Below are 18938 nucleotides of genomic sequence, written 5' to 3' on the forward strand. Positions count from 1 at the left end.
CCTACTTTCACTAGTTATTGTAGGTATACATTTTTTCATTAACATTTTCATACCCCTTTTTATTTTTTCATTAACTTTGAGCTCCATTTTGTATACCTGCCAATATAAAAACCTTTTACCCCCTATATATCCCCCAGTATATTATATCATTTTTTCCTCAATATATATCCCCTAATATGAATGCATGTGGAATGGTATTGATCCCCCAATGAAGCCCCCATGAACATTGTTGGGATCTTGGGACACATAATTACAGCTCAAAACCACCTAGTGACACTGACATGCCCAATCATAGGCCAAGGATATTCTCAAGAGGTCATGTGTGTTTGTGTCATCCTTCATAGCCTTGGATGGATATAATCTTTTGTTACAGACTAAGGTTCATGCTTCCTATCATAAAAAAAGTATATGGCCCTAAGGCTGTTGTATGAGGTGAGACTATTGGGCCCATATGCATAAAATATTTCTTTAGGTCCCCTCCCGCAACCATGTTCAAAGAACCATGACCAAAATCAATGGTAAAATCCTTCCAAGAACTCCCATATTGCCCCTTAAAGGCCAAATATCCCATATAAAGGTCCTATGTTTTGGTTCAAAACCCCTTTCATGTCCCTTCTATTGGAAACCAGGACAATACTGAGAGGGGGGGTGAATCGGTATTGTAGAACTTTTACCAATTTAAAACTTTAATTCACTTAGTGCAAGAACACTGGGACACCATAAAGCACTTTCATATAATTAAATAATCATGACAGGAACCAATATCAGCAATCACAATTAAATACACTAGGAACAAAAAAATCTTCAAAACCTCTCTTTAATTACTTCACAAGGCAAGCTACAACTTGTTGTTACAATTCTCTAGCTATAACTAGCAAGAAGCTTCAACTCCCTAATTTATCAGCTACAATTGAATGGAGCTACAACCCCAAATATTTACCCACAACTACTGGAAGGAGCACCAACACATTATCTACAAGATACAACTTGTTAGACATTCACTCATTCATCTTCCTTCCATTTTCATACTAGAACCATGAATGCCAACTTTGTCTTCAAAATAAAACAATTTCCTCTTAATTATCAATATCTTCATAAGTCTTTGATTACTGAGAACACAACCAACTTCACCTTGCATTCAAATTATCCACACACACTCGTGTTGTCATGTTTGATCAAGCATACTTATAAAGAATTTTAGCTTGATATTTTTGACTTTCTTGCTTTTCTTGAATTGTTGCATAAATCCTTTTTTTTTCCTTTGTACTATTTAATTTAGTCCATTGAATGTGTTCACCAAGTTTTCTGATCTTAGCCATCTTTTTTTGTAAGTTAAACTAAGTTTATTTTAGAAATTTTAGAAATTTTGTCCTTTTAATAGGTTCTAACGAGGCCTATCTATTTTTGGTTGTAGTTAATTTTTGCTTAACTAGAAGGAATGCGACTAAAATGTTACTTTTTGTCAACTCGTTCCACCAAAGGCCGAAGGATTTATTAAAAATGTTTCCATATAAGCTATCAAATCATCCATACAAGTTCCCAATGCATTTTATTATGGGAAAAAGGCCTTTATAACAATCACCACTAACAAATATACTTCTTGGTCCTTTTTAAATTTCATTACAAATGCTATCAATTCCACTAAATTTTCCCTTAGCTCCTTTTTCTTGGCGCCTTTACCGATTTTTCACCCATATGATCGGGTCTAGTGAACTCTGGCTCAAACCTCCAGACGCTTAACTATTTTTCACCTGCATAGGCTTATTTCCCTATGTAAAGCTTCGCACCCTTGGTCTTTTGCTTCATGTGCCTTTGTGTCAGCGCTAAGTCCGGAGTCCCTTTATCCTGGCGCTTTCCTTTGTGTTCCCTTTACAAACTTTTGGCTAGGCCTAGTGGGCTAGTTGTCCTGTGGGGTCCTCCCGACACCTCAAGAGCCAATAGAAATTTCTCCTGGGATGAGTCAGCTCTGAAACCACCTCATCAGCCTAATGCCTCTTTCCTGGTGCTTCTCTTATGCATTTATCTTTAACGTGCTAGGCTCTTACCAACGGGATGACGTCACCTATGTCATGTGTCATTCATTGATTGGTCCATGTGTCAATAAAAAATGGGCCCTTCGGGTGCCCAAAAACACCAAATATGACTTCCACATGTCACGCTCCCTTTGGGTGTGTTGACATCATCATCCTCCATGGCCAGGGCAAATAAAATACTTCCACGTGTCCTCTGTTAGAGAGGAGAGAGAGAAATCTAAGGCCTTTTTTTTCAACGAGTTTTTTTATAAAAAAATTTCAACTCCTGAATTTATATCTTTCATTATGTGCAAATTTCCTTTGGGCCATCTCTCATTTGGTCATTTTTTTAAACTTCCTGGCAAAACTTTAGCGGGTTGAGTTGTAAATGTGGGGGCCTACCTCTCAACTCTTAGCCAATGAGCGCTTTCCATTACATTGTGTACTTCCACATCCACCCGCTTGTTGCATCTTGATGCTTTAACTTTGTGTGCCTTTTGTAAACCTCTGGGATACATCCATTGAGATGGAATCATCCTTCTCACTCCTTAAATGCTTCCTTATAGCTTCCGTCGGGGTTATACTGTCAGGTAACTTCTATCAGGCCAGGATGTAGTGTGGGCTCCGTCTATGGCCAATGGAAATCTTTCTTGTTGCTTTGTTGTCGCTCCAAGTTAACCTGGTCCATCTTTTGGCCACTACACCACCATTTCCACTAGGTTTGGTTCCTCTGCCAACCTTTGGTTATGTACCAAAAGGATCTCCACACCTCTATAATATTTTGACTCTAGGGCTTCAACTTTGACTAGCTCTATCTTTCGAACCAAGAGGTGATTTTAAGACTTTTGCATGTCATTCTAAATATTTTTCCAAGATTTTTCCATGCATGTGGGTTTTATTTTCATTTGAGATAATTTGTTTCTTTGGAAATGTCTCCAAAGTCTCTTCACCATTCTCATCTATGCTTCTCTTCAACCTTCTTCTTGTGTATGGAACCTAATTTTCTAAAGCATCTATTTGGCACTTGTGCCACCTATTTCTATCTGTTGATACCATGTTTCCATCAATGACAACATTTCCAACATTATCCCCCTTTGGCATTGATGGAAACACCAATATCAAACAAAATGTTCTTAGAAAAAAATATCAACTTTAACTGTCTCCTTTGAGTGTTGCTCCTCCTGAGATCAACTTTAATTTCCCTTAGTCATTTTTGTTCGTCGTGATGTTGCTGTTGGATCAACTTTAATTATCCTTAGTTGTTTCTACTTGTTGTGGTGTTGTTTTTATTGTTGTTGTTGGAACACTAACACCTCTCCTTCATCAAGTACCTCTCCTTTTACTTCTTTTGTTTGGTCAGCATGTGTCTATCCCCCATTGACATCAATGTGAAAGACACCAACATGCTCCCCCTGTCATCATACTCCCCATGTCAAAATATTGATCATGTGGACATGGAAGCTTCATATTGATATGCTGAAAACGTAACAACTACCTTTTTTTCTCATGAAGGAAAATCTAGTGGAGGGAGGCAATAGGAACAACTCCCAATATTTTATTTAAATACTCGAATTGTTCTCTAGGAAGTGGCTTGGTGAAAATATCAGCAACTTTCTCTTTTGTAGTGACATACTCCAGCTTCACAATCTGATTAGCAACTTTCTCTCTCAAGAAATGATACTTGATTGGAATATGCTTTGTCTTGGAGTGAAAAATTGGATTCTTTGACATGCTTATTGCACTTGTGTTGTCACAAATAATGGGAATAATTTGATCATAGAATACTTGTACATCTTGCAAGGTTTGCTTCATCCACAATAGTTGAGTGCAACAAGAAGTTGTTGCAATGTACTTAGCTCAGATGTAGATAAGGAAATGGATGCTTACTTCTTGCTCAACCATGAAACTAGACATTCTCCAAGAAAGAAAGCACCACCACTTGTTCTCTTTCGATCATCTACATCACCTACCCAATTAGCATCAATATAAACAGTTAATGAAAAATATTTACCTCTGGGGTACCATAGTCCATAATCCATTGTTGCTCTGAGATATCTAAGAATCCTCTTGGTTGCTAGTAGATGGCTTTGTCTAGGGGTTGCTTGGAATCTTCCAACTATACTAGCCTACATGATGTCTTGTCTTGATGCTATCAAATATAAGAGGTTGCCAATGATGGATCTATATAAATTCTAGTCCATTGTTGGAGATCCGTCCATCTTGATAAGTTTGCAGCCTATCACCATTAGAGTGCTCACTAAAGAGCATTCTTCCATGCCAAATTTCCTCAGCACTTCTTTGAGATACTTTTCTTGAGAGATAAAATTCCTTTGGGGGTTTGCACAATTTCGAATCCAAGGAAGCACAATAGCTTTCCAAGCATGCACATCTCAAACTCGGCCTTCATATCAGCTGTAAATTCATTGTTCAATGAATCTGAATCATTGGCAAAGATAATGACAACATCATATATGACCACCATAGTAATTTTTCCATCCTTTTCTTTGACATACAAGTTGTTGTTAGTTGCACCTCTTTTGAATCCAAACTTGAGTAGGTAGTTGTCTAGTTTGTAATACCAAGCTCTAGGGTATTTCTTGAGAAAATACAAGGCCTTCTTGAGTCTGCCAGCATAATTTAGTTTCTTTGTCAGTTGAAAACCTTATGGTTTCTCGATGTACACTTCATCCTGTAGTTGTCCCTTGAGAAAGGTAGATTTGTCATCCATTTGATAGATTTTGAAATTATTAAAGCAAGCAAATGCCAAAAAAAATTCATATTGCTTCTAATCTAGCAACAAGAGAAAAAAGTTCATCAAAGTCCAATCCTTATATTTGAGCATAGCCTTTGCATACCAATCAAGCTTTTTTTCTTACCACTTCTCGATGATCATTCAATTTATTCCTGAAAACCCACTTTGTGTGAATGACATTCTTGTTTGCAGGTGTTGGAACAAGCTCCCAAGTCTATTTTTTCTCTATTTGGCCCAATTCTTCATGCATATATTTTATCCAATGTTGATCTTGAATAGCTTGTATAACATCCTTTGGTTATTCCAAGGATAATAGAGAAACATGTGCTTGATAGGGGGATTAAGCAACTTCATTCTTGTCTGCACACTAGTATTTAATTCTCCAACAATCTAATCAGTTGGGTGGTATTTTTGTACATACCTTGAGGGATCTTTGGCTTGAGGACTAGAGGGTTCTTCATCGTCTTCTTTTGCATGTGGCTCAACATACTCCTCACCAATGTTGATTAGTTCATCAATGTTTTTTTCACTGATTGTTTTTGTTCAACGTATTCATCCACCTTGACATCAATATAGTCAACGACCCTCTCGATGTTCCTTTTATAGCATCTATATCCTTTTATATTGTATGAATATCCCAGAAAAATGCCTTCATCTGTTCTTGCTTCAAACTTACCCAGTTTCTCATCATTTTTGTTGATGTACCAACTGTAACAAAAAATCTGAGGTGTTTGACTATTGCAGGCCTGCCATACCAAAGCTCATGTGGTGTTTTGTCTTTGTTTGGTCTAAAATGAGTTTTGTTGAGAATAACCAAAATTGTATGAATAGTCTCTGCCCAAAATATTTTTTGTACATTCCTTTCATCCATCATGGCTTTGGCTAATTGTTGCACTGATTTGTTTTCTCTTTTTGCTACACCGTTTTGTTGGGGAGTCTTTGCTATTGTAAACTACCTTTTGATGTCATTCTTCTTGCAAAATTCATCAAATTATTTTGAAGTGAACTCACCTCCATTGTCAGACCTTATGCTTTTGATTTTGAAATCAATTTCATTCTCAATCATGGCTTTGAACTCTTTAAATTTCTCAAAATATTTAGATTTCTCTCTAAGGAAGGAAACCCACATCATCCTGTTGAAATCATCAATTATTAGCATAAAATATAATTTACTTGTGGGTGACTGTGTTTTGGATGGTTCACATAGATCCATGTGCACCAGTTGCAATGGCTTTGATGATGATTTATCCTTTGCCTTGAATGGAACACGAGTTTTCTTGCCCGGTTGGAAATATTTTCAAATTGTATTCTCTCATTTTGAAATCCTAGGTAAATCCTTAACAATGTTTTTCTTGCATAGTTTGAATATCTTATCAAAGTTCAGATGTCCAAGTCTCCTATGCCATAACCAGCTATCATCAATATTTGATAAGAAGAACTTCACTATCTTCTCTTTAAGCACATAGACATTATTATCTATTCTCACAGCTTCAACAACTATCTCGTTTTTGCTTATAGACTTGATTTGAAAATTTTTGGCTTTAAAGATCACATCATAGCCTTGATCACACATTTGAGATACACTAAGAAAGTTATGCTTCAACCCATCAACATATAGAACATTCTTGTCTTTACCTTTTCCATTTGAAATATTGGCCACTCCTTTTGCAATAATTGTTGCCAAAAGTCACATTACCTTTGCCAACTAGTTTCCATGTCAAAAAATTGCTTCCCATCAAGCCCTCTTATGGTGTTCACAACTTCATCAACCCTTAAAATATACTTTGCAATATCTTCATCATCATGGATACTTAAAGACTCAAATTGCATCATATACCCTTGGAGTTTATCTTTCTTTACCTTATTGTCTCTTTCATAGTAGTTGCTCATCTTTTCCCAAATAGCTTTGGAAGATGTGCATTCCATTACTTTAACAAGATCCAATTCAGGTAGGCTAGTAAGCAGGGCATTCATTTCTTTAACATTGCATGCGAACTTCATATTCTGATATTTGGTAATCACTGTTGAAGGCTTTTTATATTCTTCTTCCATAACATCCCACACATCAGCTCCAAGTGATTGAATTTAGGTCTTCATCCTTACTTTATAAAACGCATAATTCGTTCCATTGAATATGGGTGCTCTATTGGTAAATACTCCTTCCTGGTTTTCCATGGTCCTTGGTCTTTGTTCTAATTGTTAAATTAATCTGAAGTAACCTGCTTTGATACCAATTGTTGGAAACCATGACAATACTAAGAGAGGGGGTGAATCAATATTGTAGAACTTTTACCAATTTAAAATTTTCATTCACTTAGTGCAAGAACACTAGGACACCATAAAGTGATTTCAACTAATTAAATAAGCATGACAGGACCTAATATTAACAATCACAATGGAATACACAAGGAACAAACAGATTATTCAAAACTGTTGTTGGATTACTTCGCAAGGCAAGCTACAACTTGTTTCAATGCTCTGGCTACAACCAGCGGGAATATTCAACTCCCTGGCTTATCAGCTACAATTAAATGGAGCTACAACCCCAAATATTACCAACAACTACTGGAAGGAACACCAACCATTGATATGCAAGCTACAACTTACTTGACACTCATTGATTCATCTTTCATCCATTTTCATACTAGAACCATGAACGCTAACTGTGCCTTCAAAATAAAATAATTTCCTCTTAATCACTAATACCTTCAGTAATCTTTGATTATTGTGAACAGAAGCAGCTTCACCTCACACTCATATTATCCACACACATTCATGTTGTCTTGCTTTCTCAAGCCTTCTTATAAATCGTTTTGGCTTGATATTTTTGGCTTCCTTGATTTTCTTGTATTGCTACATGAATTCGAATTTTTTGCTTTTGTCTTGTTTAATTCAGTCCACTGAATGTGTTCACCAAGTTCTATGACCTTAACCATCCTTTTCTGCAAGTTAAACCGAGTTAATTTTCTTATTTTGGAAATTATAGCCTTTTAACAGGTTTTAGCAAGGCTTATCTATTTTTAGTTGTAGTTAATTTTGGATTAACTGTCAAGACTGCCACTAAATTGTTACTTGTTGATTTATTAAGAATGTCTCCATATAATCTATTGACTCATTCATACAAGTGCCAAATGAATTTTATTATGGGCCCAAAGGCCTTTTTAACAATCACCACTATGAAATATACTTCTCGGTCCTTTTAAAATTTCAATACAGATGTTGCCAATTGATTGGTGCCTTTACCTATATTTCACCCATATGACGGGGTCTCATGACCTCTAACTCAAACCTACAAGTGCTTAACTATTTTATACCTACGGAGACTTATTTCCCTATGTAAAGCTTCGTTCCCTTGGTCTTCTGCTTCATGTGCCTTCGTGTCGATGCTAAGTCCGGAGCCCCTTTATCCCTTTGCTTTCATTTGTGTTCCCTTTGCAAAATTCTAGGTTGGGCCTTACAGGCTTAGTTGTCCTGCAGAATCCTCCCAACACCTCAAGAGCCAATAGAAATTGCTCTCGGGTTGAGTCAACTCTTACACTACCTCATCAACTCGATGCCTCTTTCTCGGTGATTCCCTTGTGCATTTCTCTTTAACCTTTTTGGATATGACTCGTGGGATGACATCACTCTATTGTTACATGCCATGTGTTGTCCACTTATTGGTCCACATCTAAATCATAAATGGGCCCTTCGAGTTCCCAAAAACATTGAATATGACTACCATGTGTCACACTCCCACTAGGTGTGATTACGTCACCATCCTTCGTGTTATGGGCCAATAAAATACTGTCATGTGTGATTTGTCAGAGAGGAGAGAGAAAATTCTCATGCCTTGTTTTTCAATGATTTTCTTTATAAAAAAATTGGCTTCCAACTTTATTCTTTCATTTTGTGCAAGTTTCCTCTGGGCCAGGTCTCTTGAGGTTGTTGCTTTAAAAACTTATGAACAAACCTTTAGCAGGCTAAGTTGCAAACGTGGGGGCCTCCCACTCAACTCTTAGTCAATGATCACTTTTTGTTGCACTGTGTACTTCTATGTATGCCCGGTTGTTGCATCTTGGCACTTTAACTTTTTGCGTCTTTTGCAAACCATCGAGGTACATCCATCGGGATGGTGTCATCCCTCTCACTCATTAAGTGCTTCCTTATAGGTTTCGTTGGGGTTATAATGTTAGGAAACTTATGTTTGGCCAAGTTATAGTGTGAGCTCCGCCTATGGCCAATGGAAACCTTTCCCGCTGCTTTGTTGTTGCTCCAAGTTAGATTGGTCAACCTTTTCGCTGCTCCACCACCACCGCTAGGTTTGGCTTCTTTTTCAACCTTGGATATGCACCAAAAGGGTCTCCACACCTCTATAATATTTTTACTTTTTCACTTCAACTTTGACTGGCTTTATCTTTTGAACCAGGAGGTCATTTTGAGACTTTTTCATATCACTGGAAATATTTTTCTAAGCTCTTTCCATCCAAGTGGGTTTCATCTTCATTTGAGATAATTTTATGCTCTGGACATGTTTCCAAATTCTCTTCACCATTCTCATCCATGCTTCTCTTCAACCTTCTTCTCTTGCCTAGAACCTAATTTTTTGAGGCATCTCTTTGACACCTGTGCCACCTGTTGCCATTTGTTGATACCCTATTTCCATCAATGACAACACTTCCAACACATTCAACCAAATAAGCTACATTTAGGGCTTGATGCCCAAGTTTCCTCCCCAACCATGTTCAAGGAAACAACATTAATACCTTGATATGAAATCCCTACTAATAATTCCCATATACCAACTAAGAGGGAGACAATACTCTCAAGATACTACATGTGGTGGTTTGAGGCCTTGTTCTCAAATATAGATTCTTAGAAGCTTACATTAGGTCTTATTGGTTTATTTTTCTTTTTTGACCATGTCTATTGCACCATGACATAACCATGGTTCTCAAAACTTTCTAGTGGTGTCCATCATCAATATCCCCATTTAGAGGGTGAGGATATACTTAATATGTCATGTATGGTGGATAAAGTTTTTATTATTGAACCTTGATTTTTAAAAGCTTCCTTTATGGTGCAAATATGTTGCAATTGCTACAACAACACCCAAAATTTTAGCATAACACTAAATTTTGGGTAACCTTCTTCTTTTCAAGGTCTTAATGAATTCCCTATCCATTGTAATGGTCACAACCCTTTAGCAACCTAGTTGTCATAAAGGCTATAAGTACATGCATGTCCATCTCCTATGATTTCCTATTTGCTCCATCCTGGACATTATGGTTTACAACATTTTTCATTTGTTCATTAAGAAAACGATTTCTCAATGTTGCTTCTCTAATCATTATTACATGGGACAGGGGTACTTTGTTTTAAGAAGTTGTGAGGACTATTCTTATATGTTTCCTTTATTTTTAGGTTTTAGATGAAGCTACGATTGGACCTTAAGTCTCACTCCATTAGAAACAATTCTTAATTGAAAGTTGATACTACCAGGAGAGCAAGATCTGAAGATACATCGTTGTTCACTAGTGATCCAATTACAACATTGCAAAATGTCCCTAGCTCTGAGAGTGCTTTTTTATAAGTAATTGTTGGAAAGAGACAAAATGGAAACAAAGAAACCTATTTGTCCACTGCAGAAGATGGGCATTAATGAATTTAATATAGTGTAGCAATAGGATCCTACATTGTCGTTTTACCAAATTTTTGTTTCCCTATTGTCATGGTAAACTTTAACTTCCCAAAGTGACAGAGTTCCATGTTCCTTACAAAATCTTATAACTTAACTATATTGGACAAGGGACTTACAACAATGTGTATAAAGCTCGTGATCTTGATAATGGAAAATTTGTTGCCCTGAAGAATGTACGTTTTGATCATTTAAATGTTGAAAGTGTACGATTTATGGCTTGAGAAATAATGGTTTCATGCAAACTCGATCATCCAAATATTTTCAAATTGGAAGAATTGGTTACTTCATAGGTATCCTCTAGTATGTACCTTGTATTTTATTACATAGAGCATGACCTTACTGGACTTGTTGTATGACCATGGTTTGAACTGAACTACAACCAACTCAAAGGGATTATCGCCTCCAGAAAATTCAAGAGAGAGGTATGGATGTGGAAACAACTCAGAACCAATACCATTTTGGTGTTTTTGTTCATCACTTTTCTTTGATGCGCAATAAGAGTTGCCTCATGTCTTACATGTAAAAGTAGGCATGAATTATACAAAGCTTAAGGTGGAAAATTGGAGATGTATGCTAGCAGGTGCATGACTAAATTTCCACTAGAGTATAAGTTATTGGTACCAAATCTGCTAATTGAGACAATGCCAATGATATATGCAAGATTTGTTTCTCGTATTGATGATGCTCTTGGGGAAGCCTCATTTGGAATAAGGACTTTGACAAGAGTTTTCTCAGATTTATCAGCCAAAGAAACCTTAAGAAGCATTATAATTAAGGCTAAACATCTTAAGACATTAATCGAATTGCATAATATGGCTGGGGATTTTTCTAGAAATATTAATCACTCATTGGCAGTTGTTGATATAAAAGTTTTGGAAAATACTCTAAGGGCTCTTTATTCACCATATGAGAGTTATAAATAGAGGTATGGAAAATTGGAACATGCAATTCTTTTGGCTAAAATTTCTTCTCTAGACTTACAAGGATATGTTCCACATGGTGTGGGTGCACAAGGAGTTGAGCTTAGTGAGACAGTAAGAAGGATAGAAGAATCTATTCCACATGTGTAAATTTCACAGGGGGTTCTGAAGCAGAGGCGTGTATTCATACATTAGATTATACAATGCTTCAATAGCTAGCATTAATACATGAAATATTACAATCATTACAGTATGTATGTGGAATTGATATTTCTACACACAATGATGATTTTGGCATAAGAAAGGAAACAAGATCAGATAAAATGGAAGGATTGCATGGTGGAAACTTACTAAGAATGGTCAATAGTGCAAGGAGATTTAAAACTTCTTATTGTTGCAGATGGCCTAAGAAGTAGTTGATCTATTTTTGAAGCATATTTTCTTGCTACATTCACAGTATTAAACACCACCCTATAGATTTCTAGTGTTCATGCAAATGTTGGTCAAGCCAATGCTTTTGGCATAGATGTTACTAGCAGTGAAGAACTATCAAAAGTAGGTTCACCTAGACTTGGTATGACAACTTTATGGTTAACTGATGCACCTGAAAAATCTAGGTGAATTTACAATCTACTAGAGCAGGTAGGGGATCCTTGATTTCATCACGGGGGCTTCACTTAATAAATCTCTGACATATAGCGTGTGTTCGTGGCATACTAAACAATACCTCTAATTTGACTACATAATGGAAAATACCTATAAAAATCACATTATTTACCCCCCTATCAATATGAATCCAATACATCTTCCCATTTTAAAAATCCCCTACTTTCACTAGATATTTTAGGTATCCATTTTTTCATTAACATTTTTTATACCCCTTTATATTTTTTCATTAACTTTGAGCTCCATTTTTTATACTTGTTAATATAAAAACCCTCTACCCCCTATATATCCCCCAATATATTACGTCATTTTTTCCTCAACATATATCCCCCGATATGAACCCACGTGGTATGGTATTGCTCCCCCAGTGAAGCCCTCGTGGATTTCATGCACTTCCACATACATCTCAAAGGGTTGGATATTTTCAAATGTTGTCAATGAACTCGTTTATGAGGTTCTGATATTAAAAATTCAGCAAAGGCTCAAAGATATATCTAGCATGGAAATTTGAATGTCAACTAAAGAAGATAATTCTCTCTCTTTACTAAGTTTTAGTGCCAACTCGCAACCATACCTTACCAACATTGGTGAATATCTTCTTACTTCTCCACCATAACAAGAGCCTCTTGTATTGGATTTTGGGACAACGGGAATAATTACCAATGTGAAGGAAAACATTGATGAAGCTCAATATCATTCACATGCATGGAATACATATTTTGAAAATAAGGCATCTAGTTGACATCTACTGTAGCAATATCCAAATGTGATTAGAAACTAGTCTGGAGGCCTCCACCCTACAGGTCACAAATCACGTCACTCGACATCAATGGAGCTAGAATCCTAAATTGCGACCTCGATGTTTTTGGTGAATGTGATCAAACTAGTGTGTAATTTGGACTTGTGACCTCCTAATAAGTAACTCTTGTGTTTTTATGATCATTACTCTTACTCTGTTTTCCAGGTGTTAATTTGTTTCATTGCCATAGCCCTGTGTAATCCTATGCATATCTTCTCTTATTGCCTCTACACTCAATTTCCACGCCCTCACTCTTGACCTTTCATTGATTCATGTATTTATGCTCTCAAACAGATACCAACCTTTATATTGATCCCTAGGCTTGGAATCTACAATTTTTCACACCCAAAACCCTTACCTTACGATTTTGTGCCTAAGGTTTTTATCCTAGGTCTACATTCTATGTTTTTAATTTGTTTTTTACCAAGAAATTAACTGAGACTCGTATTCAAGTTTCATTAAATTCCACTTATGGCAAGAATGTGTGCATATGTGGCTTGAGGCTCGTGTGAAGGAATTTCAATTGTTAAGAAGAGTCTTTCGGTAGAAATCACATAAGAGAAATTTTTGGCCGACGCGTTTAGAACCAAGTGTGGTTCATCATCAGGACGAGATGAAGAGGCAGACCATGGAAAAGGCTTAAATAGAGAGCAATGTAGAGACCATAATTTCAATTAATTGCAATTGTGTTGCGTCGCCACCTTCATGTTTATTTTTTGAAATCATATTTTCCTTGTAATGTAGACCATACAATGTACCCATCTTAGAAACCTTCATACCATACTCGCAATCCAAGTGACCCTTTTCCATTTACACTTGAAGCTCTTACGATTTGATGACCCAATCAAAAATTAAATTGGGAATCACTTTCACAAAGGGCATACTCCGAATTGGAATCCACACAAGTCACATGTCACAAGCCAACTCCCAATGCAATTAGGAGCGCAATATGTGAATCAGTCACTCATCACATATCCAGTGTCCAGTGAAACTAAATCTTCAAAGTGTGACTTGTACTAGTATTTTGGATTGCGTAGACTTTAGGTCGCATATCAAAATCTTGGTATTGTGACTTGCTCTATTAACCACAATTGTGACTAGGTCTACAAATCTCATTTGTTTCCTTCACTGAGACTGTGGTCTAGAAAAGTGATTGCACTAGCAAAAAAAATTGTAACTAGACTATACTTGCAAATCACTGATTCAACCCTTAGTGACACTGCAATTTTGAAATGCGACCTGCATTGTTGACGGAAATTGCAACCTGCATAGAGGCTTTATATGTGATAATCCTATCATGATCTTTGTCTAATTTATAGGCACAAAGTTCAGGTATTGATAAATACAAAGCATATAATACTATGTTATGTTGCATGGATGTCATGATCATTGTTACAACCTTATGATTTGAAAGTCAATTAATTGGGCTAGGAGATCTTGGTTATATGACAGCAAGATCTGAAAAGGATTTGGACTAAATGGAACAATACTGAATACATCTACATCAAAGAAATATGAAGCATTGAACATTTTTGGCACAGTTAAATCTAACACTTTTTATGGAATCACCCAATTGATCTTCATATGCCATAGTTGAATACTGAAGGAGTATTTGTAATTGTAAGTTTTCAGTGTGGGCAGTAAATCAATTATGGGTAGTGTCACAGGTGGCATCAAAGACAGGTAAGAAATTGTTAATGTTTTGGGGGAAAAGGGATGAGTATCGATAACAATTAATCTTTTCTTAAGAAACTTGACAAATTTCCATTCCAAAAGGGGTTGAAGTTGTCGATAGAATTGTTGCATGGATATATTACCTTAATCGGCAATGATTAATCCATAGTCTAAACAACACTAAGGTCACCCAGGGTTTAACCAAGGCATCAAAGAATCTCTTAGGAAGTGCGGCATCCTTCCTACAAGAGAGCACCTCAAAGCTTATGACATGTTCACATGTAATAGTTTCTTGTCATAATACGCCAAATGTGAATATCATACACAAATCTATATGATTGTAAAGGAATTAGACATTCAAGAGTCATAAGGAAGTTCAAGGGTCATGAGGGTAGATGAAAGGTCATGGGAGAAGGTGAAAGGTCACCCTCCTTATTTCCATAAATCTAACCTTATGCCTCATCTAGATGAGGGACTTTAGCACTTGATATAGGCTAGCTTTATATAGTTGTTTTGTGCTTAAGGATCTAGAAGCATACAACTCTTGGCAGCCAGTAGAGTAAGTTGTGGTGAGGCTATGGATTTACTTTTGAAGATGGTATGAACAGTCCACATTCCATATTGGGCTTTGATGGACTTGCTAAATATTTACTTGAATTGGCACCATGGATAATGAGAATTTATTCACTTCCGGCATGGATTCTTGTGCATATTTATGGTGGTTGTATTGCATATCCTGCATTTCCATTGTGATTGTCTGTGTGCTTTCATGTGGGTGATATGTTAATGAAGTCATTTGTGGATTATGGATTGGATGTATACTTTGAATATCTACTTTCTTATTTCACACAATGTTGGTAACTTTTCGTGAACTAATTTGCAATTAAATTTTGGCACTTTCCTCTTCATGTATGCCTGAGATGGTTTTAGCTCACTAATCCTTCTCGGGGCATGCTTCTTCTTGTTGTTTTGTGGTTACATTCTTGCATCCATTTCTACAGGTTACAATAGTGGGATGATTTCATTCCCATTTTTAGGGCCTTTCATTATTTTTCTCATGCTAACATCTCCAAATTTAATTGTTGGGAGAAAAACTGGCAACCAGGCCCACATATCAGATGGGGCTCTTATTCCAAATGATGTGAGAAAAAAATTGGGACTTCACACAGAGGAGATCCACTAACTATTGGAGGGATATTATTCCCTATCAACAAAATATTAGTTTTCCTCCTTCAAACATGTTTAGGGAGCAAAGAATCATTTACCTTGTAGCAAAAGTCCCCTAACGCCACTCATATCCCTAAGAAAAGGAAGGGATAACCGTGATAGGTTTTGTATGGTGGTTTAAGGGATTAATTTTGGGTCCAGTCACTATGTTTCCTCCCATGAACATATCAAGGGTCTTAATACTCATAATTAGTGTTGAAAATATTCTAATGGTGCATGTATCCAACTTGGAAGAAAATGATTCCCTTGAGATGTCAAGTGTGGTCGTTCGAGTTATTGGCCTAGGGACATTGATACCTACAAGCAACCATGCGGACTTCACTATATGGACAATATGTAAACACGCACATTCATATAGGGGGTTAAATGAGGAGTAAAAATGAAAAACAATATTTGCATAGTATTTAAGGGAAGAAAAGGTTTTTTATTATACATAGCAATATATGTAATATTTTTTTTGGGGGAGTGGAGGCGACATTTTTTGGCATGCTAGGGTGTTCGCTAGTCTTCCAATTGTAATTCCATGTTCAATTCATCCTCACCATGTTCACAAAGCTATGAAATTAGAGTGCATGTGGTGGAGAGTTAATATTGAAATATTTCAACACTTCAATAAAAGTTTTAAAACATTTGAATACATCGATCAAATCAATGAAAATCAACAATTGAAATTCAAAGTGTTGAATCATTGTTGATCCACAATAGTGCTAGATATAATGGTGTATGTATGGCATGAACCCCCCTCCCTCAGGTCGATATTTGGTGGGCTTGGGGGTGGGGCAGTAGCCACAGTGGGGATTCAAGACTAAACCACTCGACATAGATCAACATACCATATCTATGTTTCCCACCCCCCGCCTCCCCAAAGTTCCAAACCACCACATCAGGGGTCATGTTACCAGTATTTTGCTATACATTTTGTTATTAGCGCAGGCACATAATGAAGCATGGGATTCAATGGACAGGTAAGTGGCCATAGTGGAGCGACATATGCTTGGATGAAGGGATAATGTTGACATAGAATCTAACATGGATAGTTGATGTGGTGCTCTAAGTTAGAATGACATCATCAATGATGTCACTTATCACAAATTTAACACATCACCATGATCTATGATTGTAAGTTATTTTGGCATGGTAACTTACTCAAGTTTTAACACAATGAATCAAGGCGAAAAGGTATAACCATATTTTATGTGCATGGGCCAATCATATTCATTTTGACTTCTTTGGAAGGGAGGTCAAACCACTTTAAGCATGGGGTGAAAGCATTCTAGTTTATCCCATGGTTTGTACTTATTCATTCTTTTAGGGTCTACTACACACTATCTTGAATTAATAATTAATAGTTGTTAATGTGTTCTATTAATTTAGCTTGTTTAAAATTATAAATCATGTTTAATATAATTTTTAATCAAGTTTGAAATGACCTATGGATATCAGCGATTTCGGTATATCAACTTGCTCGAGTTTTAATACAATGAATGGGAGAAAAAAGGTAAAACCATCTTTTATGTGCATGGTCCAATTAGATTCATTTTTCCTGCTTTAGAGGGGAGGTCAAACCACTTTAAGTGTGGGGAGAAATGACCCTAGTTTTTCCCATGGTTTGCACTTATTTATTGTTTAGGGTCCACCATACACTATCTTGAATTAATAATTAATAGCATGTTAATATGTCTAGATAATTTAGCTTGTTTAAATTATAAATCATGTTTAATATATTTTAATCAAGTTTGAAATAATTGATTTGTTAAAAGAGGTATAAAGTAACAGGTCATTGATTAGACCTTGTAATTAAAGATTTGTTTAATTATGTTTAAAATGCAATTACAAGTATAATTGAGTTTATAGTTTGTATAATTTTATGGACTACTATACATATATAATCAAACATCTCATAACCTATTTAAACCAAATCTTGGATTTTATTTTTTATTTTTTAATATCATTAATATATAAATTTTCAAAATATAAGCACATGATTAATGATATTAGTTATAATTAAATGTAATTTAGTAAAATATATTTGTGTTTGAATAATATAATAAAGTAAGGTGGGGTATCACAGTTTACAATAACATTGATGATATATTAATAATATATATCATTTAAATAATAGTTTATAATGATAAAGGAAATCAACATCGATAATTTATAGATGAACAATATTAGAAATATACAATTATATTAGTAATTATTCATCTAGGGGTAAGAATAAAAAATGGTATCAAAAATTCCATAGAAAAAATGGATACCTAGGATATTGGGTAAAATAGAGATTTAAAAAATTGTAAGTATGTATTGGAAGGGGGGTCAATAAAAGGACTTTTAGGGGTGTTTTTCAATATCTACTAAAATTAGGGGTATTCTTTAATATCCCATGAACGAACAAGCTATGACACAAGTTCATAAGTGAATCCCCCATGGAAGCAACCTTTATGTCTTGAGGATCAAGTTTCATTCTTTTATGATGTTAAGGACCCTATACTCATACTTAATTCTCAAATCGTGTAATGTTGTTGGTATACACTGGGCAAAAGAATTTAATGACAAAAGCATGCATGTATTCCTAAGAGTGTGCATGCATTCCTAAAAGCATCCACACATTCCTAAAACCAAGCATTCATCGTTTAGGAAGTAATTCCCATTCTTTCATTTTAATTTTTTTATGTGGAAGTGATAAATCTAGCATACATGTTTGTTGATTTGGTTGCCCTAGATTTAGGTTCAAAGTCGAAAACTTAGTGGTTTGGGTCGCAAAGACATTAAAACCTCCAATTTTCAAAATACCTTTTAATAATTCTATTTTGGACGTTACTTTCATATATGATAGACAAATCCATCATCAATGAAGCTATGTGAACACATAAGTTTGATTATGTAGATTTGAATATATATATATATATATATATATATATAGATATATATATATCTATATATATATATATATATATATATATATAGATAGATATATATAGATATATATATATATATATTACTTTTGAAATATTGTTTACTATTTTTAATATATGTTGTATTGGTACACATCATAATTTTTTCCCTGTGACATATATTAGAATCTTAAATACATATTTTTTCTATTTCCTATATCTTTTTTTTCCTTGACCATTTTTAAAATTAGTTGTATGTTAAACTAGTATACATTGAGAATGACAATCTTAAAAGGACTAAAAGTAAAAATTGT

General features: G+C 35.5%; 1 protein-coding gene and 1 pseudogene across 1 annotated transcript in view; both read left to right on the forward strand.

The window, feature by feature from the left end:
- Positions 1–18938, forward strand: part of LOC149154742 (fumarate hydratase 1, mitochondrial-like) — a 182106-nt gene that overhangs the window by 66640 nt on the left and 96528 nt on the right. The window lies entirely within an intron of this gene.
- On the forward strand, positions 11029–12772 carry LOC149154743 (conserved oligomeric Golgi complex subunit 7 pseudogene; annotated as a pseudogene).

Source organism: Pinus tabuliformis, chromosome 9 (assembly GCF_031772625.1).
Source record: "Pinus tabuliformis cultivar Carrire ecotype Pingquan chromosome 9, CPIR1, whole genome shotgun sequence".
Taxonomy (NCBI): Eukaryota; Viridiplantae; Streptophyta; class Pinopsida; order Pinales; family Pinaceae; genus Pinus; species Pinus tabuliformis.